The following is a 24,081-nucleotide window of genomic DNA, read 5'->3' as shown; positions in this document are numbered from 1 at the left end:
CGTCCCCGTCTATACGGTGCTGTGCACATGTTCACCTTCCCAAGCATGGAGAAAGCTCATTGTAGCACATGAAATCCAATTAACTTGGGTCTAAAATAATAATTTTAATTATGAATTCAAAACAATTAGATTGACTTGCAGAGCGATTTCACTCTATTTTTCGTGCGTGTTTTTTATTTATTATTAATTGGAAATACTTTTTCAAAGTATGCACTTTTAAGCCTCAGACCATGTTCTTGTTATATTTAGGCCAGTTTCATCTTGCAGTTTCTAGCCAGGGATCCTTTTATGTGCAGCAGCCAGGCAGGCAGTCATGATGGCCCCTGGAATCTTCTGGGGATCTTCAAAAACTACTGATGTCTGCCTCCCACCCACAGGAAGTCTGATACAATTTCTGGGACTTTAAGCTTCCTAGGTGATTCTAATCTATAACCAAGTTTGAGAACCACTTCTACAAGATAATGAGCTTGATATTTCTGAAGTGAGCATAGCAGAGTTTCAAATTAGACATCCTTCTTATAATTGGTCATCTATTTTAATTGAACCAAATCTGACTTCCTAACTTGTTTCATTGAGCAAGCTGATAATTGGCCAAATATGCCTCCTGTCATCATGGACAAGTGAGCTGTTTACACGGTGGTTGTCTTTACCTTATTTAACACCTGTGTGCAAATCAACAATTCTAGAATGAACAGCACTTCTGCTCTCTAGATTGTTTCCAGCTGATCAAACAGCTCGCCTGAGACAGTTTCACGTCATACATTTCTTGATTCATTGTGCCGGATAATGGTCACCTACTCACCATCTCAACTCCTCACCCACCACCCATCCACCATTCAATCCTTTTTCAGGCACTGGTGTTACAATAAGGAAGGACACCTTCCTCTCTTAAGGGAGCTCACTGTCTGGGGTGGAAAGGAGACACATTAACAGAAATCATAGGAAAAGGTGGGGAGTGCCAAACGACAGGTAAATTGAGGGTGCCAAAGGGGCACGGGACATGGGCCTCTAACACCACCTTGGAGCAGGGCAAGGGGCTCTCACAATCAAAGGAAAAAATACTGTCATTTTTGCAAAGTGACTTTTTGTATCATTGAACTCAAACAATCGATTATCATCTGTAAGACAGAAGCATAAAAAGATGGCCACAATATACGTTATGACCATTTCTCCTTGCATTCTCATTCAGTCATTCCCTAGAACTAAACAAATATATGTATTCAGCAATCAGGACATTAATGAAAATACAAAATATCTAAATTTATACATCTTCTGCTTTCGGTATTGTTACTTGCTTTAGAAATAACATATGTATCAACAACTCTGTTTTGGTCTCCCTGGTTCCATGGCACTTTTAAAAGTACACTTACATCCAAGGACAGACATGCAAACGAGGAAGGCTGCATTCTTAACGGTGGTCACCAGGGTCAGGAACCCTGTGATCTTCCTGGGGCTCCCTTTTTAAATGCCATTGACATTGGGGATTTCTGTGCATTAGTAGGTCAGCACATGATAAAGCATGTGCCTATTTTAACACCAAACTCAAAATAAGAGACCAAGGCAAACACCAGGATTTCCTCGGCAGTCACAGAGGAGATGCCATCAGCGAGCCGCAGGATAGAATGGAACCAAATCCCCTTGGCCACACACTTTGAGTGACTGCTTACAGGGCTGCATAAGAAGTAAGCACAAAATAGAGTATAAGTGAAAAGAGTGTGAGCCGGTTGATAATACAAGTACCGGGAGAGAAGAAGTTTTCTTTTCCCCATTTGAAATGAACTTAACATCTGATTTTGAATTTATGGTCTTAAAAAATTGAAACTCAAGGGACATTAGAGAAAATTTAACCCGATATTCATTTATAAATGAAAAAAAATGGAGGTCTGGCATGGTGAATTAATGGCTGAGGCCATGCTCTGAGTGAAGGTCAAGGTGAGAAATGAAACCCCAGGCCTCCAACCTCCCACGACCCTCCTTGCCACGGACTGGCAGCATCATCACTAAAGGCATGCCTAAACCCTCCCCGGGGCGAGGCACTCTAATTGCCAATGCCACCAGGAGAACAACCCCACTGCTGGTTAACCCAGGCAGGAGCTACGACGAATCTCAGCCTACAGGTTTGCATGCGCAGGAAACATAGTTTGTTTATTTTTACAATGACAACTTAATTTCAGAGCCTCATTTCTTCCTTTACAGGATCACAGCAGAGCCCCGTAGTGCCTATTGCCCAGACAGTGAATAGGGGCGGGAGCATCAGCGCATCCAGCCCTCAGTCACTGCCATCTCTCAGTGGATACATTTTTGGTACACACAGAAACGTTCTCCATCCGGTCTCCCGGTGTCAGCTCTTGCAGTCGGCCTCCAAGTCCTCCTGTCCCGGTTGTGGGCCCTCTTCAGGTCCAGCAGCCTCCTAGTCAATTCTGTGCAGTTGTTGTTTCTACACATGGGTGAGAGCTGGCACAGGGTCCTGTGAGGGGGCTGCATCAGGCCTGCCTACCTAAACGTGCGATGAAAATATTTCACCCTTGGGGGCCAGGGACACTGGGTTAATGCGGTTTTCCTGGGCCCTACCCAGGGAACTTCAGGGGTGACAAGAGCCCTCTAGGAGTTCTCAAACATATCTGGGGTTTCTGTAGCGACCCTCCTCCACCCCCTCCAACTGAGGACTCACAACTGCCGAGGGATGTGTGGGTGAAGATAGAGCTCTGGGCATCCTCCCAGATCTCTTCTCCAATCTCTAGAATCTTTATTTAATCTCAGGGCTACAGGGAAGGAAAACTGGCTCCAAGCTAGCATTCTTCCAAATGTATTGTCTGTACTCCCAGGCCCTTTGAAATTCAAAAGCTAAGAATTGAGTTCCTTGTTCTACAGCTTACACCTCCGGAGACAATGACTGCTTAGCTCCCAAAGTGGGAGGAGTGCTTTGAACAGTAGCAAGGAGTGCTCACTAAAACAGTACTCCACCTCCCCAAGACCAAGGCAGCGACACAGCATGAGCCCTCGTGTGCGGGGCCCACTGGTAGACCCCGTGGCTTCTCCGTTGCCATACTTCCGCCCCCAGACCCAGTCCAAAATGCCGTCGCCAAAGAGGAGATCGGGAAAAGCAAGAGACCTTAGAGAATCAGCACAAGCCATCGCTCCTCCCATGGGTAGAATACAACCCACGAAGGGCATGACAGCAGCATTTCCTTTTACTCTGAAGTCCACCGCAAGATGCACACGTCCTCTCTAAGCTCATCGTCTTTATCTGTGTGAGGCAGACAGCACTCTCTGCTTACAAAGATTGCAGATAGGGAACATAAACCCTTAACGAGGGCATGTGTATTGTTCTTGCACAATAAATACCAGACATTATTCAAAACTTTCTCTTCTGTATCATCATCGATACCCTTTTTTTTAAGACTGGAATTTCCACCTGGCACCCTTCTGGGTTTACTAGCTGGTACAGTGTTAGTGAGGAGACACCAGGTCATACTTTTGGTTACTACACAGGCCACATGGAGGAAGATGTTTGAGAGAAGCCTATGTGTGTCAGATTATCTAGGAAATGTGAATGATGGCTAACAAAAGCAACTTGGCAAGGGTACAAATGACTCAGGGCAAGGCTGTTTCCATTTCTAGAACAACTCAGACCTCTTTGTCTTATGGAGACCGAGTCTGTAGGTTGTGGCCCATATGTACATAGTGCGAACCAGGGAAGTCCAGAGCCCTCCTTGACTCGGCACCTGCCCCAGCGATTCTCACTGGGTGTTAACAGTGCAGACTCCCAAGTCAGCTCCTCATGGCTCTTGATTAGGAATCGTTGCCAGAAAGAACTTCCTGGAGGAGATAGAATTTCAGAACACATCAGCAGGAATAACTTCCAACCACGAGGGGCGTTCCAGGAGAGAACGGTGCGCGCCTAGGGCTCTCGTGCGCATCCCGCTGCGTGAGTCCCAGCCCCCCTGCTGCCCAGCAGGCACACGGTCCGACCATGCAGACAACCGATCTAGCCCCGCCCCTGGCCCCACCTGGGTCTTCAGATTTCCCTTTGCCAAGGTGTTGTACTTTCAGATGCTGATACTAAATAATCAAGTGACATAACCATCATGCTTACTCATTTTTCATGTTCACAAGACTGAGAAGCATTTGACTTATGACCTCCTAACATCACATTTTATACAAATTTGGGGCTTGTGCTTACCACGCCCCCACTAACACCTAGAGCTGGTTCGCCTTCAGTGGAGCTCTGACCAGAGTGAACATTTCGGGGCACCAACATTTACGGTGCTAGTTTCTTCCAGAACTCTACTCAAGCCTCCCCATTCCAAACTGCCTGAAGACCCAGAAACCCCCGGGAAGTTAACCCAGTTATTCTGAGAACCCAAGAACATACAGTAGCAAATGGTTTCCATTTATCTAATGGTGAAATAAATTGGTTCTATCCCTCTCACCCTCAACAAGATAATTTCAAGTCACACACCAAGAGCTGAATTAAGATCAATAGCTTAACCAAACAACACAAGAGTAAAATTTAGCTAAGAGCTCCTGAGTGCTTAGGCGGCCAGTCCCCATCATCCAAGTGCTTCACTGTCATCAACTCATTTAATCCTCACAACACTACAAAGCCAATACTGTTATTATCCTCAGCTGACAAAGGGGGAAACCGATCATAAAATGACACTAAAGCCACACAATTAACAACTGGCAAAGCCTGGGCTCCGGCCCGGAGGGTGGCCTCCTGAGTCCACAGGCCTGAACACAGATGTTTGAGGCATAGAACAGGACAGCTCAGGATGCTGAGCTGAAGGCAAAGCCTCTGAAAGTAAAGGAAGAGAAATTGGGGAAACAACAGTCACTATATGAGTTGTAAATGGCCCTTCCAAAGCCACAGCTCTCTGTAAGGCAGCTGCGGCCCGCACGCCCTCAGTCACTGAGGATCGCTCGTTCCGACCTTCTTCCACTCGAGACGGCCCGACGCTGAGACGGAAGCTGCCCCCGGGCAGGGGGGTGTGCACCATCATCCCCGCAGTCGGGGCTGTGGCCGGGGAGGAAACCTACTTCCGTCACAGAGCCCAGAGGGGCCCCTGGTCTTCGGGCCCCTTTCAGGGGGGCCCCCAGGAGCCCAGCTCCCCCTGGTAGGAGTTCGTCTGGCTGCATCCTGCTGAGCCCTGTGATCAGGCCAAAGTGCACAGAATAAGAGGCCATGGCTGCTTCCTGCCTCGTCTCCCTCTCCTGCCAAGTTCAGAGGCCATTCCGTCCCGAGGGAGCAGAGCCCCGGCCAACTCCCGCTCAGCGAGACCGTGTTCACACAGACATGGGGGAGACACCGGGTGAGAAGGCCCGGCCCCGTCAGCACCTCCCGGTGGGGAGCACCCAAGGTGGGTGACCAGGACACAGCCCGCCACAAGGCCGCCCGAGGGCGGAGCAGGTGCGCCCAGGACAAAGCCTGACCTGAGGCGTGTCCTAAGCTCTGCGGGAATTTCCCCAGGCCCAAACATTTGCCCTACTTTGACATTTTCATTGAACAGCAAGAGGTATGTCTTCATGAATGACTCGAAAGAAAGCTTTGAACAGAAAAACAATTCTTTTCCATCTTGACCCAGTTACTAAATACAGCATAGTTAACAGGAACTCAGTGGAAGTTCTCTCAGCGTTGGCCACGGTGTGGCACGGCTACTGACAAAGATGGGCTCGGGTCCAGAGGTCAGAGGCCACTGACGGACAGCAGCATTCAGGCAGCCCTGCCTGTCCTAGGAGGATGCTGGATGTCTTTCCTGACCTCTCCAGGCTAGGGCACGTGCTCCTAGGGAGGGAATCATGATGTCTCCAGAGGTCGCTCCAGGCCTGAGACTCCCCTCCCCACGTCCCTGGATCTCCGGCCTCCGGAAGGCAGGGGCACCAGCCATCCTTCCCGCCTTCTCTCAAGTTGGCACAGGGATAAGCAACAGAACAGGCTCGAAACACACGCCTGCAGAGAGCCCATCACACAATCAGCGAAACACAAGGTGCTTCAAAGTTTTCAGGGCAGGAAACGTCAAAAGAATGAGGTATCTTGATAAAGGCAACTAAGAAAATGAAAACAATCTGGTCTCTGAAACTCAACCGCCCTGCTCCCCAAAAAGCCCTTCAAAGGCCCGGGTCCGGCGGCTGCGGCTCCAGGGCAGAGCCCATCTCCGCTCCCCCGCAGGCACCGCTCCCCGCCGCCCCTGCCACCCAGGTGCACGTCCTCGCTCCACAGAGGCAGAGGGGTGACCGCAGAGAAAGCTGGCTTTCTTGGTAAACAGTAGAGCCTTGAGGTTCTGCAGCCTCCCTGGCCAGCTGACTCCGGTGGGCTGGTCTCTCCTGAAGGAGCCTCACCTTGTGGCTCACAGACGGGCTGAGCGCCATCAGCTGAGGCTGCGACCTTGGTCACGGGCTATTTCGCTGCTCATTTTGAGATGGGCAATGAGCAAGTGACTACTCGGGCTGAGGGGCAGTGAGGGGCCTCAAAAACCTAGTGGGCAGGAGATGCTTCCCTGACTTCGGTGGAACTGCTAGGGAACAGTGCGGGGGGCGCACCCCACTGCAGCCGGCGGTGCCTGCGCTGGGGCACCAGGAGGGACACAGGGAGGAGCAGCAGGACCGAGGGCCAGGCCCAGCTGTGGCCTCATCCACCAGGAGCTTGGGGTGCTGTCCTCCCCCATTCCAGAGGGGAAACTGAGTCCCTGCAGCCAGCAAGGTTTCTGAGAACTCAGTGCCCCGGGCCCTCCATGCAGGCTCCAATCTGGTAGGATACATAGCCCCAGGTCACCTGCATCACCTACCTGGGTGCCTCTGGGGGAGGAGGCAGTCCTGGAGTCGCTCCCAGGCAGGGAGAAGGTGGGGGTGGCAAAGTTGGGTTAAGGGTACCAGCAGAGAGGGGTCCATGCCTCCAGGCTGTCCCCCTCCCCTGGGTGACTGCAGCTCCTGCAAGGCAGCTGTGCACCCTCCCCTCTATCCCCCGTTTACCCAAAATGCCATGGTCCCTGCCCTTTGCATGAGCTCTTGCCTATCCAGTCCTGTGCACCCTTCGTCCTGCTCCTGCTCCCCACTGCAGTGGGGGGGTAGAAGGAGCCGGCAGGGATGGGGAGCATGGGTAGTGGGGGGCTGAGCCCACCATGCAGGCCTGTGCAGCAGCCAACAGTCTCAAGCCTTTCTTTCTTTACAAACTTCATTGAATGTGCTTGTGCATGTGTGTGTGTACAAGGTCTTTAAAGAAAAAAGTGTGAAAAATGACTAGGGTCTCCTTTATATATTTAATACAATTAAACAAGAAACCACAAAAAAGTGATCACACACCCCAAGCCAGGTTCCCGCGGCCTTTCCCAGGGCAGGTAAAGCCATAATGTGAACTAAAAAGGGAAAAGCCAGAGCCTGTGGATGGGGCGTTGAGAAGTGGCTGCGGACAGAATTGTCCCACAGGAACAACTGCCCCCCTGAGCTGGGGGTGTGGATACAGGAAGCCAGTGAGAGCATTCTTAAAAGGTTAGATAAGAAAAACAGGTGCAGCACCTGGTATTTCTCTTCTTGGCTTTTACTTGCTAGAAATACTTCTCTTTTATTACATACTTTTACCTTTATGACCAAGGTCCACTGGATTCCTTGGGCCTTTTCTTGGTGTCATTTCTTCCTTGTTGATACAAGCAAGTGGTTTTAATTCCATTTAAGACCTGTGAACATTCTCCCTCCCACCCCGGCCCACAGGGACCTGCCCTGGTTCCTGCCCATCCCAGTCACGTGGGTTTCTTTCCATTCCTCTCATACGCACACACCTGTTCACACCAGATCCATCCTAGTGTCCTTCTCAATTAGCGATTCCCTAAAGCAATCAGGAAACAGAGTGGTTTGGGACCACTTCCTGACTCCATTTGCCTTTAAAACCTTGCCGAAGTTGGTGACATCAGCATCGGTATTCTGTGACCTGGGCTCTATCTAGCACAGCGCCTGGCTCACGTTGGTGCCCAGTAAGCATTTCTTGTTGGACCTACAAGTACTGGAAGAGCCTCTAGTGTTATTGTCCCTTATACTCTTCAATTTAAATGTCCCTGAGAGCAAATAGGCTTGTTTGGCTCCTGATTCTCTCCCTTTCCTTTATCCCCGAGGAACACTGCCCCATGAGACACAGCCATGCTGATCGGTATAAATGAGCTTGCAGGGGGATTCCACCGAGGTAGCACCCACTTCCTCTGAGCCAGTGCACATGCGGCATCAAGATTCACCCTACACAGGACAGGCCTGTCTATCCCCAATCTCTTCAAGTCTGTAGTGGCTCAAATTAAATAAAAAGTATGGGCCAGTGCAGTCACCAAAGCCAGAGAGAAGTTGGGGTCCCACTAGTTTTTGAAAATTCTATTTGCGGGGCTGATGGGGGTTTATGTCATTGGTCCAAATATTATGTAGCTGTGTGATTCTGCGCAGTCAAATCAAGGTGTTCCCGGACGGCATGAACAAATAAATTAAAAAAATGCACAAGGCTACTGCCCACTGTCTCTCTTCCTCACTGTCCTTTTTTCCCTGTATTTCAAGGTCAGTGGTTCCTAGACCTTTGGACTTCATTGATTAAAAAATTGAATCAATTTTCAGTTTTCAATTGAATTTTGACTCATTGAATCAGCCACTGAATAAAAAAACTTGCAACAGAACCAGGCCTTTAAATCTAGTCACTGTCTAAATGAAATTCCTTACACCTGATGTAATGGGCCAACTTATTTTAAAGTCTGAATAAATATCAAGTCACTTTTGGCAGCGATGGAGGTGACCCACCGTGATGTCAGAGTGGCCAACTCAAACAACGCTTTAAAGATATTCTGACTCTTAAACATGAGGCAGTGTTTTGAACTATTTGCTTCCCTGGCCTAAAATGCCCTCTGCCCTCCTCCAAATCCTGGCATCTTTCAAAACTTAATTGAGGTCCCACCTTCTCCACAAAGCCTTTCTAGCCTACACCAGCTCTCCCAAATCTCCTCCGCCTCTGAATCCAGCATCACTTCGAGTCCGTCAGATGAGCATTTAATTATAAGCCTGTCATGTCTTGTTCGCAGTGGTTTCAAGTGGGTTATTCTGGTCTCCCTTCATGGATCTCAGTGGGCAGGACCCATGTCTTCATGTCTTTTTCTTTTTTCTGGGTCCTGCCCAAGAGGAGCAGGTGTAGTCTGAACACCAAGAAGGGCTCAAATGTCCTTGCCCATCAGCTGATAAGATCTTTCCACCAGCGGTCAGTCTCCGGAGCTGACCCTTTGTGACCAGAGGAAGGGATTCTACCCTGACCTCGTTAAAACCACATGCCAGCCAACTGTACTGACTGCCCAGGGGAGTCTAGCTGAGAAGTTTGAGGGGAATGAGTTAGCAATGGTTACTTGTAATGCACGGCATCCCCTACACAAACAACTAGAGTAAAATATGGAACACGAGGACAGTGAAAGAAACAGAGAATGCTGGTGGGGCTTGGGGGCAAAGAGACTTTCCATCAGGGGTGATCAGGCAGTGCTGACAGAGGGGGGCTGAGCTGGAAGGCACCCAGTTGTGGAATGAATCAGACCAGGACTCAAGACCTGATAGGATGCATAGCCCCAGGTCACCTGCATCACCTACCAGGCTGCCTCTGGGGGAGGAGGTAGTCCTGAAGTCACTCCCAGGCAGGGAGAAGGTGGTACATCTGTCATCTCTAACGGCACAAGCCCAGGCTCAGCAGTGCTTTGTTACTCCGTGTGGTCCCGGTCATGGGCAACACCTGGGAGCTTGTGACAAACTGAATCTCAGGCCCCACCCGAGGCCTTTGAATGAGAATCTGCATTTTAATGAGCCCCCTGACGGTTCACGTGTGCGTTAAGGTTTGTGAAGCCTGCTGTACGGGACGATGCTTATTGTTCATCCACTTAACGGCAAACAGGGCACCTAGTTCGCTTGGAGTTAGAACCCCTCCCTTTTGAATTATTCCCCAAGTGGTCAGGAGTTGGTGCTAAGCTACTCAGTGCATTCCATTTCCTAGGCCACAAGGGCTGGTCCATGGATGGGCATGTGGCCCAGGTCAGGCCAATCAGGGTCAACTGGATAAAGCCAGGCTGGTGTTCGACCACTTGGGCAAGCTGACTTGCCCTTCCTATCAAGGTGAGGAGAGAGGGGGTGAGGTTGTCCTTGCTGTGAACCATCTTACAGAGGGTGTCCAGTTGTCACTCCCTTGAGTGACATCTTATGGGACCTGAAAATGGACCATAGACAAAATAAGAAGAGCAATGAAGAGACAATGACCCGTCATGGCAATCTTCAAGCCTGGAAAGACGGAGCTTGTCTAAGAAGCTAATCATACAACCCTACAGATTCCCTGTTTGCTGAAGTCAGTTGGGGTGAGGTTTTCTGCCCCTGGAGAACAGATGAGGGGCGCGTCCCCAGCTCCCAGCACGCCGCCTTGCCCTGCTGATGCCATGCCTCTGGCTGTGGCCCCGGCAGTGATCGCTGTGGCAGTTAGCCATGTCCTTGAAGCCTTTAAAGACTCTCTGTGGCTCCAGTTAAGCACAGACGCAGAAGCGAAACCTCTAGACAAAGTTCACTAACTTTGACTAATCCAGACAAAACATTTTCCTAAGTTGTTTTCTTTTGCAGAATAAAATTGGGGATATGCAGAAATTGAGGGCTTGAAGGCTGAGCCAGAGACCAAGAGGATCAGCTCTGGCACTTTGTAAGGTCGGTCTGTTCTCCTAAGGGAGAGAAGCGCTCTTCCCCTCTCCTGGTGCCTCTTCCTAGCAGCCTCTCTCACGCCCTCCCAGGGGTAGAGATGCCTGTCTGGGTGGTATTTTAGGAAGCAAAGCTGGGCACGCGTGGTTCAGCTCTGCCCTTCTCCTCTGTGTCTGAAGAGGACATGCATTCTCTGCTGCTCTAGGCTGTAGTCATACCTGAGGTTGACTCCACGCATCAGGGTTCACCTGCCCCCCAACCCGCCGTCAGCACCCTCCTGCCCCAGGCTAGTGCTGCAAGGACTGGAGGCTAAGCTGGCCTAAACCCAGGTCAGTTCAGAAAGCCACCAAGCCCTCACACACTCCAGCAGGAAAGTGCCACCTCCGTCTTTATTCACAGTCTTAGCCTTTACCATGTTCAGAAGCCAGGTGGGGAAGAGGGGCACTCTTTTAGGGGGGCCCCAGGAAAGCTGCAGCAGTCCAGACAGACTGGAGAGGGCTGGGTGTAAGTAGAGGACGGCCTGGAGGGAACTGAGGCTGGGCTGGTGAGACAGTAAGTGGAGGCCAGCAAAGTACAGATGTGAGGGCAGGTGCAGGGAGGCCCCCAGGAACTGGCATTTGACAGAGAGGCCGGAGGAGAACATGGCATAACCAAGGACTGGGCATCTGCAGTGGGGAGACCAGAGGTGGGAGACGCTGGAACCTGCAGCCGGGCACAGCTTCAAAAGGAAGAGCCCACAGAGTTGTTCCAAATCAGCAAGTAGGTGAATAAACTAGAGGGGAGCCGGGGAGCAGGCCCAGGGTGACTGCTGAGAGCTGTCCAGACCCAGGCAGCTGGACCCAAAGGCCCCCTCACCCAGAGGTCCACTGGGCACCAGGCCGAGGGCCCGGGAGAGGTGGGGGCGGGAGAGGTGGCCCAGGAGCGGCAGCGCCCACTGCTTCCAGCCAGTTTGGACGCAGAGTAAGAAGAGCCACGACACTGTGGGTGGAGGTCATGGTGAAATATCAGGGACCCGCCCGACGGCGCAGGCTACGCTCCCAGGCCGGGGAACCAGAGCCCTGCCTCCGTTGCCACCAGGTCCCCCCGACCATGCTGAGTTCCCACTCACACCTTGCTGGGTGCTGCTGGGACCTCAGCTGCGATGAGTCCCAGAGAGGCGACTGTTTCCTCAAGCCGTGCCTCTGTAAGCACTTAGTGGGTAAAAAAAGGAACCACAGAAACTAAAAAAAAAAAAACAAAACAAAACAAGAATCCTCTGATAAGCTGCATTCAAGTCACCTACTTAGGAAAGAAGTTCATGTTAACGGCTCAGGTCAAAGAATGAACTAAGGCTGTGGCTCTGAATTTTTAACCCTGGTTTTTCATTCTGGTCACACAGCATGATTTCTCCATGGATTTGACCCTGATTCTGCCATTTAAAGCAGCCATGCAAATGCATCCTGGCCCTTGGCCTAGGAGCTGGCTGACCTGCTGCCTGCCTTGTTGGGGGCACTGGGCCCCATGGTAAGTAGAGTCTCTGGCTGAGAGGCCAGGCACCACCCTCATTCTGTGGGTGCCCACCGACATTGGACAGCCACCTGCCACATGACATCCACATTCCCCATGGGGTAATTGAGTCAAAATCCTGCTAAGACTTTTCGCCAGAGATGAGTTATTTTTTAATAGGGGGCAGGAGGGAGTCAAGTAACATGAAAAAAATACTTCTCACAAACTATTTTAAAATTAGAAACAAAATTGTACTCTCTATCCTGCAATATATCACGGTCTCCACTGGTGAGAATGAAGGCTAGGAAAAGATCTGTGGCATTCTTAAATAACGCTTTTGCAGTACTGAAGATATTTCCAAAGGCTCTGTGAGGCCAATTTAAGAAAACTATTTTCCCAAAAGCATTTCAAGAGGACATAAGTGTTCTACCAATGTAATTTTTCTAATACAGTTGGGCTGTACACTTAGACATTCTAATTTCAATTTAGAGCCAATCTTATTGTTTAGCACGACAGATATTATGAAAAAGGGACTCAACTTTCTGTGAACTGAAAAGAAAAAGCCCCTAATGCATCCACGTTGCCTTAGTATTCAGCTCATGCACTGTTATTACTATGTACTCAATAAATACACATTAAACCTTGCAGTAGTCCTAATTACTCAGATGAAAGCAAATTTTTGCATGAAGTCCATAGTATTAAAATATTATCACACTCTTCCACACTAAACTAATTGGGCACTATATGCAGATTTTCAGCATTAAAGTGAACATATTCTCAGTCATTACGTGGAGGCCAAGCAAACACATTTTCTGAAGCCGTCAATGCTTGGAAATCTTCTGCCTGGATCTCAGCTGCTAAGGTAGCGATTGCAAAACTCCTTCCTCTGCCCAGAAACGGGGAGCAAGAGGTTTCATTAAAGGCGCTGCCAGCTTTCCCAGCACTTTGGAAATCAGCTGAGACCATCCATGCCTGGTATAGTCTGGTGGACCGGAAATGAGATGGCCTGGGTCATTGACAGTGTGCAGGCACCTCATTATGCTCATCTGAGTAAAATCAAGCAATTTAGTTTGAAAGGGAAGCCATTGCTCTCTCTTCACTTATGTGCACACATGCACACACACACATACTCTCCCTGCAAAAGGACCTCATCTCCCATGTTTGTAACCACTGGCTCCCCCTTGCCCACAGCAGGAAAAGAATCACATCAGCAAACTAGAAGCAGTTGTTTTTCTTCCTGCCACTTGCCATTAAAGCCCAGCATCGCAGCACAGCCTAGCAGGGCACTCACTCCTGCCTGCTATAGAAACTCGCCTGCAAGTAATAACGTTCTTTCCATTTTTCAGAGAGGAATGCAGATGACATTTTGGTGAGTGTTTCTTCATTGTAGTTCTTGGTAATCACATTCAGACAGGGTGTGGCTGCACACATGGTTAAGTATCTCCCAAGAATGAATAGAAAATTATGAAATTTTTATACACACACACAGACTGTGGAATATTATTCAGCCTTAAAAAAAAAAAAGAGAGCCTGCCATTTGCAACAAAAAGGATTAACCTGAAGGACATTTTGCTAAGTGAAAAAAATAAACTGCATGACCTCACTTATGTGTGGAATCTAAAAACACAGAATACAGAGAAGCAGAGACTAGAACGGAGGAAGTGGGGAAAATGGGGAGATGTTGGTCAAGGGGACAGAGTGTGGTTATGCAGCACGAGTAAGTCCCAGGATCTCACGGACAGCATGGGGACTGGCTGGTAGTACGTACTGAATACTGGAAATTCACTCAGAGTAGAATTCAGGTGCCTCATCACAAAAAAGATGTGGCCACATGGGAGGAGCATATGTTAATTAGCCTGACTTGTAATTATTTCACTATATATAAGCATATTAAATCATCATGATGTACCCCTTAACCATATACAATCTTTATTTTTTAAAAATTGAAAATAAAAGCAGTATCTTTCACAAGAGTCAGAGACTCTACTAAGGTGGCCCTGTGGCAAGTAGCTTTACATTTTAATTGGAGCAATAGGCAGACGCTGACTATCCTATAGGGACAGCTCTGTGAGCTAGAAGGCAGAGCCCACTGAGGGTCCTGACACCTTCCTCCCTTGAAACCCCAACAGCTCTTCAGGTTGCTGTCAGCATCACCTCCTTGAGTACTGTCGGTGACGGTTCACCCACTTGGCAATCGGCTATGCTACACATTATACTGGGCATGAGGAATAGGGCAGGTAGGACCTAGGACATGCCCTTGAGTTGCTCACATGGGAGACGATTGACTTGACTATTTGTATAGGGTGACTCCAGACTTGGGAGGCAGCCTCGTTACGCTCCCGCCTAACAAACTTCCTAGGTGGGTTCCCATTAATGGAATTTGGGGAAGCATATGTTTCCAAAATAATGTACATGACTTCAATTACATGGCAGTTTGTGTATCTTTAAAATGTCTTTTGAATTATAAAGTATTTCAAACATACAGAAAATTATACAAAGAATATAAAAAAATGCCTACAGACATACCTGTGAGATTTCATAATTCTTAACATTTTGACATATTTTCTTCAGGCCATTCATTTTAGAAGAGAAAAAGATATTTAAGAAACTGCAGATGGTTGAAGCCCTTTTTATAAACTATGTGAATATTGTTTTCCTTGCTTATAAACATTGCATAAATGGTGTATGCTATTTATCTTTTACTTGCTATATATATCATGTATTTTTGTTTGTTTGAAAATTCATCCACATCAATACAGTCCAAGTGCACTACATTTTGTATCGGCGTATCTTATTCTGTTTGACTATGTGCCAATTTGTTTATCCCTTAGCCAGGGATAGACATTTAGGACATTTCCAAGTGTTCACTGTCGCAAGCTCTATGGCACTAATGTTTTCACATCACACCTCAGGCCTGGTAGGAGGCACCCCCTCAGGTAGGTGCTAGTAGAATTGCTGAGTCACAGTGTAGCGCTCTCCACATTTGTCAGGTATTGCCAAAGCATGCTGCAAACATCTGCACCGATCTGTGTTTCCACACGAGGCTGTGTGACAGTTCTCATTGCTTCACATCTCCCCCAGCAGTGAGTATTAAAAGACTTGCATTCTTGCCCATCTGATGAGTACAAGATAGAATTTCATTGTTGCTCTGACCTGCATTTCCCTGGAGTCAGACTTGTTCTCACAAATTTACATACACATACAGTCTTTGAGGCCTCTTGCTCCAAGAATTCTCTAATGGCCCGTTTTTCTCTTTGTTGTTTTTAACTTTCCTTATTTTGAAGAGTTATTTATATATTCTTTTCTAACTTTTGGGGGAACATCTTTATTGAGATATAATGCACACAACATATACTTCACTCACTGGAAGTATATAATTTGGTGGCTTTTAGTAAATTCACAGAGTTGCACATCCATCGTACAATCAATTCTAGAATTAATTTTTAGAGTTATACAATATTTTCTATTAGTGCCCCAAAAAAATCTCTGTACACCTTAGCCATCGTCCCCCACAGTCCCCTCACTTCCCTCTCCCCCTCAGCCTCCCCTAACCTTTTCTCTGTCCCTCTAGGTTTGCCTATCCTGGAACTTTCACGGAATCATGCATGTGGTCTTCAGTAACAGGCTCCCTTCCCTTAGCATGTTTGCAAGATTCATCCACATTGTGACGTGTATCACATTTCTTTTTACTGTGATAAAATATGCATAATATAAAATGTACCATTTTAACCATTTTTACATGTAAAGTTCAGGCCACTAAGCACTACAAGGTGATGCCACCATCACCTCTCTCCCTCTCCAGGACCTCATTTTCCTAGACTGAAGCTGTCCCTGTTAATCACTAACTCCCCAGCCCCTCCACCCCCAGCGCCCCGCCCCCACCATGCTACTGTCTGCTCTCCGAGTCTGTCTAGAGACCCCATGTAAGTGAAATCAGACAGTGTCTGCCCGCTGTGACTGGCTTGCTTCACAGGTTCATCCACATCATATCATGTACCAGAATTCCCTTCCTTCTAAGGCTAAGTGATACTCCGTTCTATATGTATACACCATACTGCTTATCCATACATCTATTGATGGACACTTGGATTGCTCCCACTTTCTGGATGTTGTACTGCTATGAACATGGGTGTACAAATATATATTTGAGTCTCCTCTTTCAATTATTTTGGGTATATACTCAGAAATGGAATTGCTGGACCATATGGTAATTCTATGCTTAAATTTTTTAGGAACTGTCATACTGTTACCTATTTATATATTCCAAACACTTTCATTGGTAAATTTATTGCAGATACCTTCCAATACATGGCTGTCTATCTTTATTGCACAAGAATTTTAATTTTAATACCAAAATTTATGAATATTCCCTTTATGGTTTTTGCATCTTGTGTCTTATTTGATATGCTTTCCCTAATGTTAGAAGACAGTCTCCTACATTTCCACATTTCCCATGTTTGTCTTTAATCTACCTGAATTGGTATCTTGGTGAGGTAAAGACAACTTTTTCCCCATATGGACAACTAAATGTGCCAGAGGACAAACCCACACATTCCCCACTAATTTGTGATTCTGCCTGTCTTCTACACCAGCTTCCCATGTGGGTCAATTTCTGGGTTTTCTGGTCTGTTCAATTGATTCACTTTCTATTCTTGCCTCAATGCACTATCTTAATAAAACAACTTTTTAATAAGTCTTCATATTTAGAGAACAAGTCCTACATCATGTTCTCCTCCTTTCAAATCATCTTGTCCTTCACCCTTGCATGTGAACTTGAAGATTCTGTATTCAGTTCACTTCACTGAACTTAACAATTAATATTAAGTGTCCTTAAAGCTATGGGAGATTGCACCTTCCCATCCACACCAAGGCTGTTACTCAGACAGCTTTGCTTTACAAATAAGGACCTGTTGACGTTCCTGTGACCTTGCAGAGAGTCAAAGGAAGAGCCCAGTCTAGAACCCCAGGTCTCCATGCCTGCTGCTCCTTCCACAGAGGGACCCCCCAAAATGCCAGAGCTTTGCCTTCTATTAGCCTCCTATGTAAGTCCAGTCATTCATTCATTCAGTTAGTGATTTTGAGGGCCAACAGGCCTCTTGGCTCCGGCCGTGGGCCCAGCCCCTCCTCCTAAGCTGTGATGGCATGCAACTGTGGGGCTGAACAGGCCCAGAGCCACCCACCAGGAATGAAAGTGGCTCTGAGTCCTTGCATGGGGTCAGGGGGAGGGGCAGGGGCAGCAGCTGGGGGGAAGGAGCCCAGCAGGGTGGACGCAGCGGCTTGGGTCAGAGGCCGTGCGTGTGAGAACGATACTGAGTCATGCTTACCAGCCCTCAGGACACCAAAGTACAGAGACCAGAGTGCCAACCTATGCGTTTATTAAAACAAAATATGACCCCCAGGAGTTCCAGCTCTTTCTTACTACAGCCAAAGATTCGTTCCACGTAGGCAAATTACATGGGAATTGAACAGCCAAATTTGAACCAGAAGTTTGCTCAGTGACCTCAGAGCGAGAGCAGGGAGCACGGTGCATGGGTTGCACACATCCTGGCATCAGGGTGTGGTTCCCGCGACAGGGCACCACCAGCCCAGCACGGCAGTCCAGGTTGGGGGCTCTCCCTGCAGTGGGTGGCCAGCAGGGTCTGCTCCCCAAGTCCCTCCTTCTGCTTCCAGGATGGCCTCCCCCCTGGGGGCGCGCCCTTCCCTGGACCGAGCTTACTGTGATCTGACCAGAGCCCGCTCCTTTGCCTTCTAACTGGAGTTCTAGCTTCACTCTTAAAGCGGGGTGTGTTTTGCTTACTTGCAGCTCCACTCAGCCAGCCAGGAAACCAAGAATCAGAGAACTTAAGGGACCCACTTACCCAAGTTTGCCCAGAAGGCAATAGCGTGGACTGCATTTCAAGCCAGGTTTTAGCCCAATTGAAAGGGGGAAAACGCCTGAAAATACAAAGCACCCGAGGTTAAGTGGCTAAATTTGGCGCCTGACCACACCAACCTCTGAGGTTAAGAAATTTAAAAGTGGAGACCCGAACTTCTACTCATTTCCCACAGTGCCTGGGCCCAATGTGCACCGGCAGGCGCATCCTACTTGCTGACAGCTGGACCCTCCCCTCCACCTCAAATGGTTCCCACACACACAAAAGCATAGGGGACACTATGCCACATTGTTTCCATTTTCCCACCAAGTCACCTGTCAAGCCACACAGGGTCCTTTCCTCCAGGGTGCCCTGTCCCTTCTCCCCACCCTGGTGCCTCTGGATCTTTCTGGCTCCTGGATACCACCCCACCCTGGACTGTCCCCTGTCCTTGGGGTGGTGCTGGCCATTATTTCTGGTCCCAGCCCCAGAGGCGGGGGCAGTCCTACCACACCTGAACCAGCACACCTTTCTGTGGCCATGGTCGTGGCCCCCAGCATGAGTGTGGGGTCTCAGCAAGCAAAGTATCCGTGCCTTCCCCTCTCTGACCAGAGATCCCCCCCCTTCCAGGACTGTGGAGCAGAAGGCAGGAGGGAGCCAGGTCAGAAGAAAGTTCTACCTGGCCACACATGTAACAGGTAAGTACTGTGTGCTGGGGGATAGATGGGTCACACTGCACTGGGCCCTGTAAGACTTCAGGACACCTGGGTTCTAGTCCCAGCTTGGCCATCAAGCCAACCAGCCACCCTGAGACTGTCAGTTTAAGCTCTGTCCACCTCGGTCTCCCCATCTGCAGAATCAGACAGTTTGGGCCAGATGGTCTCTGGGCTCCCTTCCATTTCCAACAGCCCACAGTCCCCTGTGCACGAGCATTTTTAAGGATTGTTCAAAAGTGGTATAAAATAAATAACACATTTAGTACAACATACAGAGAACCATATTTCTATGAGACACAGGTCCTCTGAAGATTACTAGAACAATGTTGTGAAAAGTCCTGGATGACTTCACAGCATCATCCCTACGTGGCGCATAGCCCTGAGCATAAGACACCTGATGGGAATGGAAGGGAAGCGATGCTACAGATTCGGCTTTCTGACCTGTCCTTTTCAGTTATTTTATGTTCTGGCTTTTATGATAGGAAAAAAAACGGACCTGTAGAATGTCCAAATGAGCTGTCTGTCTTCACACATACGTTACCAACAACATTTATCACATGAGGTAATACAGCCATGTTTATTGAGACAAGTTATGATCAAGGCAACAAATTCATAATGCACATGTTGGACTGACAATTCAGTCTTTGAATCTGTTTCCATTGAGGCCTCTTTCTTTTCTGACTTCTGGCTTCCCTTCCTCTATCTCCAGAGTTCCTGAACTGTGTCCGTGGACATTATAGATGCACTCACAGGATCCCTAGCCCCTAAATCATAGGGTAGATGTCCTCTTAGATACTGGCTTTCACCTGGCTTCCAAAGGGACCCCTGACCTAAAAAATGGCCTCTGATTATGCTCCTTATTCACATGTAAAGGGAGAAAAATTTCCAAGCAAGACCTGGATATGAAGAAGCCCCTTGGCAGAAGGAATTTTGATTCTGGCATCAGACAGACTGCTTGAGATCAACCTGCCTGCCGACCTCTGCTTTTGGACAAGTTACCTGGGCACTGGGACTCTGAGCTGCCTCCTCTCTGTCAGGTGTGGGTAATAGCATTTGCCCACCTCTCAGTGTCATTGTGAGGATGGAATTACTTAACACTGGAGCTCAGTGGGTTTCCTGCCCCTAGCGGAGCTCCCGGCCAGCAGCACGTCCCAAGGGACCTCACTGCTGTCTGCTAGACCTCTGAACTCAGTGGTTCATTGCCTTCGGAAGTTACATTGCTCCCCAAAAGTGGCTCCTCTGAGAAATGACTCGGAACCTGCATGCATCAGAAGTCTCACCTGGTGCCCCAGTGTTGCTCCTCACGCAGACACTGAAAGAGGGCACACGGCTTCCACACATACCCACACCCAGCGCTCAGCCTCCATGCTGTCTTCTCCTTCCACCTTTGCCAACAAAGCCACTTCCTTGTCCTCGAGGCACCTACGGATCCCCCTTCTACTTCCTCCCTAGCTTTCATTTCTCATACCTTGACTTGAGCCACATCCTCTGTGCTATGAACAGCTCCCACTTCCTGCTGGCCCAGCACCCTCCGAGCACTTCCTCCACGGCTGTCCTCTAGCAGGAGTTTGGACCCATATGTCAAGGGGTCCAGTCCACAAGGGGTCCAGGGTGCAGTCCACCCTGATTGGGAAACTGGCAAGTTGGTAGGTTCCCATCATTTGTGCTGCATGCTGGAGACCAGCAGGCCTGGCCTGGCCCCTGTGCCCAGTGAGGGTCAGCGCAGAACCGCTCATTCCACCTCAAAGCAAAAGTGAGGGAAAGTGCCTTGTGCAAGTTCCTAGAACTTGGTGCCTTAAATTATTTTTTCCCATTTTCCTGGGATAAGGAATACGGGTCAGTGTTCAAACCCCAGTTCCACCACCAACTAGCCTGTTGTCTTGAGGCCTTAACCTCTGTGAGCTTCAATCTAGCAGGCAGATAAGACACAGTCTGTATTTGCATACGATTGCAAGGTGGATTCTGCGGTCAGGCCAGCCAAGAGCTGCAGGAGGGAGAGTAAGGTGAGGAAGAAGGGCCACTAGAGCTGAGCCCTCCCAACTCCTATGAGTTTGGAAAGCCTATGTAAGATTGTTACGTAGCAAGAAGAACAACAATCATTTATGAACCATCTGCATGCTGGCAGGTGCTAAACTCATCATGCTTATTCTTGCAGCATGGACATTGTCCTTCTCATTTGGCAGTTGTGGGCTGTGAGGTTAGAGGTAAATGACTTCCCCTCACAGCCCTGGAGAGCCAGACTGGCCGTGTCACCACCGGTGCGCCCCTGTCCCCAGTGGGGCCGCTTAGAGATCTAAAGGAAAGAGGCGCTAAGCCTGCGGGGGTTGGTCAGTATTGCGATGAGACAGTGAACCGGGAGGCCTCTGGCTTGTCCTCTCCCTTTCTTAGAAGACAGTCCTTCTTTAAGGGACATGGGCGGGTCCAATCCTTAGAAAGAGAAATAAGCAGGCACATAGTCAGGGAAAGGGAAACCCAGCCCCAGCCAGCCCCGGCCTGTCCGTGGAGTCTGGAGTCTTCCCCACAAGGAAAAGAAGCTCATGTTAAGAAACACAAACCTCACAAGGCAGTGACTGTGCCGCGATGGCCGTGGTCTCCTCTCCAGCACTGCGCGGCTCGCCCGAAGCCCCTGCAGGGCCCTCACTCGCTCAGAGGGCAGCGCCTGAGTGTCCAGACTATTAAGCATCCAGAAAAACAACAAAATGCAGCTCTTTCAATGGTGATTGCGTTGTAAGACATTTTACAAAGTCAGAATCCCATGCTTTAGACATTACGCTCGCCCCAGAATCCAGGATCAATCAATTGGACTGATGGACAAAGCCCAGGGTGGCCAGTGCCAGGGATCCTGAACCTCTTACCCCTACCGGGTGTTACCAGGTGAGACAGTCTTGGCTGGTTCTCTCAAAGACGGAGGATGCATCACACTGTTGGAAGAGGCCAAGAGGCAGACGAGTGAGTGCACCCCGAGAGGCCCAGGAGCTGCCATGAGCAGCCCCCAAGGGACTGCCTACTAGCAGGCCAGAGGGTGGCCCTTCATCAGACCCCCACCCTCTACAGAGGGGCCGCAATGGAAGAGCATGAGATTAGCCAGCTGGGGTGACGTCCCTGCTCTGACGGTTATGAGCTCCATGGCCTTTAGGAGGTTATTTCCTCGCCTGTAGAATAAACAACACCATCTTACACAGGCTTCCTGAGAACCAGCAGAGATGATGCAGGTGAAGCCTTCAGCACACAGTAGGTCCTCAGGACAGGAGAGCCAAATCATGCCCAAAATCATCGTGACCTGCTACTAGCTTCTCAACAGAAAACCTAAGAACAGGATTCCACATGGCAGTCGGGAAATCCTACAGCCATCAAGCTATACATATGGGCCCAGTGGGGCAAATACATATGTAAAGAGACCCTCACACTGACACCGTACACACAAAACTAGCTTTAGGCCCTGAGAGCGCTGTAGACCATGAGGCCTCATGTACACATCAGGTGCATTTCTTAAGGGAAGTTACAAAGCTTAGCTTCCCTCTAATTCCAGAATCCAGTGCCTTAAATAACCACCTCCAAAAGCAGATGATTTTCTTGTGGCTTCTCATTCCCACCCCCTCCCAGCAGGTTTCATGAGATGATTGATAGTCTCCACGGCAATTGCTAATGCCCTGCAGCCGATTGCCCCTGCCCAGTAGGACAGTCCTGGCTGCTAGTTACTCAGCTCCTTCAGAGCCCCGAACAAAGGTGATTTGGAAAAGGCTTACCCTGCTCGGAGGTGACCACTTTGTTCTTGCAACAAGGTGCCAAGATGACAGGATACCCCCCTTTGGCCATGGGAGCGTCATCAAAGAGGGAATCATAGGTCTGATGAGCATGAGAATAACCAGGTGGACTGAAACAAGGAAGAGCCTTAACCAGGCCACCGACCTGGGATCACCTTCTGGAGAAATGTGAACCAAAGAAGTTACTCTAGCCTCTACAAGTAGCCATTGTGCAGCACATTTGTCCAGTGCCCATCCGAGAAAACAGCCTCTTGCTGTCAGGGCTGTAAAAAAATACTTTCCTACAATCACTGACTGTCCCCTGCTACCGTGGGACTGTGCTGAAACCCTTTCCCATATTCAAAGGTTATTTCAAGTACACTTAAGCAATAAAAACCAGTGAGAGAAATTCAGAAATCACACGGGGTTACAAGGAATTCCAGGGCATGGGGGCGGGGAAGGAATGAAGCTTTTCCAACCTGCATAGTCCCTGCCAACTGACAAAGACAGGGATTGAAATTAAAAGAGAAGGGACACAGTGTAATTTTCATTTAACTTCAAGGGTAAGTTCTTTCGGTTTGCGGCACCATTTGCCAACCCTTCACCTGGACTCTCCTGGGGGAAATAGGAGACATTTCAAGCCTCTCAAAAGAACCCACAAAATAGCTTTAGAAATAGAACTAGCCTTTTGAAGGTAAGAAGTCTGGCTTCATTATTTTATCTGGGGGAGGAGAGGAACTACAGAAGCAAGACTAGAAATGCACGGCAGAGAACACCAGCAGCAGCGTGAGTTCATGACTGAGGACCAAGGGACAGATCTGTCTTCATTCATTCGCCAGCCTTTGTTAAACTGTCACCTACCAGACAGAGCGGGAGTTACTGGGATGTAAAGTGAGTAATTCCGAGTCTGTGCCCTTGAGGAGCTCACGTGGGAAAGTCAGACCCTAAGCACACAATTACATTACCTGAGACCAGCCCTCTGATGGAGTGGTGGGGGGGGGGGCGGGCGCAGGTTACTCAGGAACCGCTTCCTCCACTGCAGGGTTCACAGCCTGGGGGATTCGCTGGATGCGAAGAGGGTGGAGATGGGCTAAGAAAGGATGGCATTGGAAGACTCAAAATAGGAGCTCCAGCCATATGCTGAGGCACACCTCTTTCTTCCTTATTAGAATGCTGCCCACCTGCCACTACAGAACAGCCCGAAGGTTAATAAGATGTGGGAAACCGTCCTGAGAATTTTCAGGTGAGATCCTAAAGTCATGACATTCGAGAGCTGTTTTGTGTTAGCCAGACTTCTGCTCCCGATCAACATGATTCCACCTGACAACAATTTTTGTTACTGATTAAAACCAACTACTATTTTTAAAAGGATACCTATTCGCTTAAAGATCTTTAAGTCTATTTCTTCATTTTAATCAATTAAGGGGTATTTACTGAACACCTCCTATGTGCCATATCCTGTTTGAGATCTATAAATAAGTCTTAAAAAGTACAATTTTGCAAGAATATATCAGTGGCAACAATCTTCTGGTTTCCCTTTTAATTTCTATTGGTTTGGTACTCAATAAGTAAGTGCGATTTTTTTCTTCAGGAAAAGATTTAACCAATCATGCT

The 24,081-nt window shown here is 48.7% G+C and overlaps 1 long non-coding RNA gene across 1 annotated transcript; it reads right to left on the bottom strand.

Moving 5' to 3' along the window:
- Positions 1-19,273: 19,273 nt before the first annotated feature.
- Positions 19,274-23,352, bottom strand: LOC108399026 (uncharacterized). The gene is made up of 3 exons (XR_001853563.3): positions 22,471-23,352; positions 21,280-21,396; positions 19,274-21,151 (listed from the first exon to the last, which is right to left on the bottom strand). It is a non-coding gene; the product is annotated as an uncharacterized lncRNA (long non-coding RNA).
- Between the last annotated feature and the right edge of the window lie 729 nt (positions 23,353-24,081).

Source organism: Manis javanica, chromosome 1 (genome assembly GCF_040802235.1).
Source record: "Manis javanica isolate MJ-LG chromosome 1, MJ_LKY, whole genome shotgun sequence".
In the NCBI taxonomy this organism is placed as follows: domain Eukaryota; kingdom Metazoa; phylum Chordata; class Mammalia; order Pholidota; family Manidae; genus Manis; species Manis javanica.
Note: the sequence above shows the minus strand (reverse complement) of the source record. Positions and strands in the feature narration are given on the sequence as shown.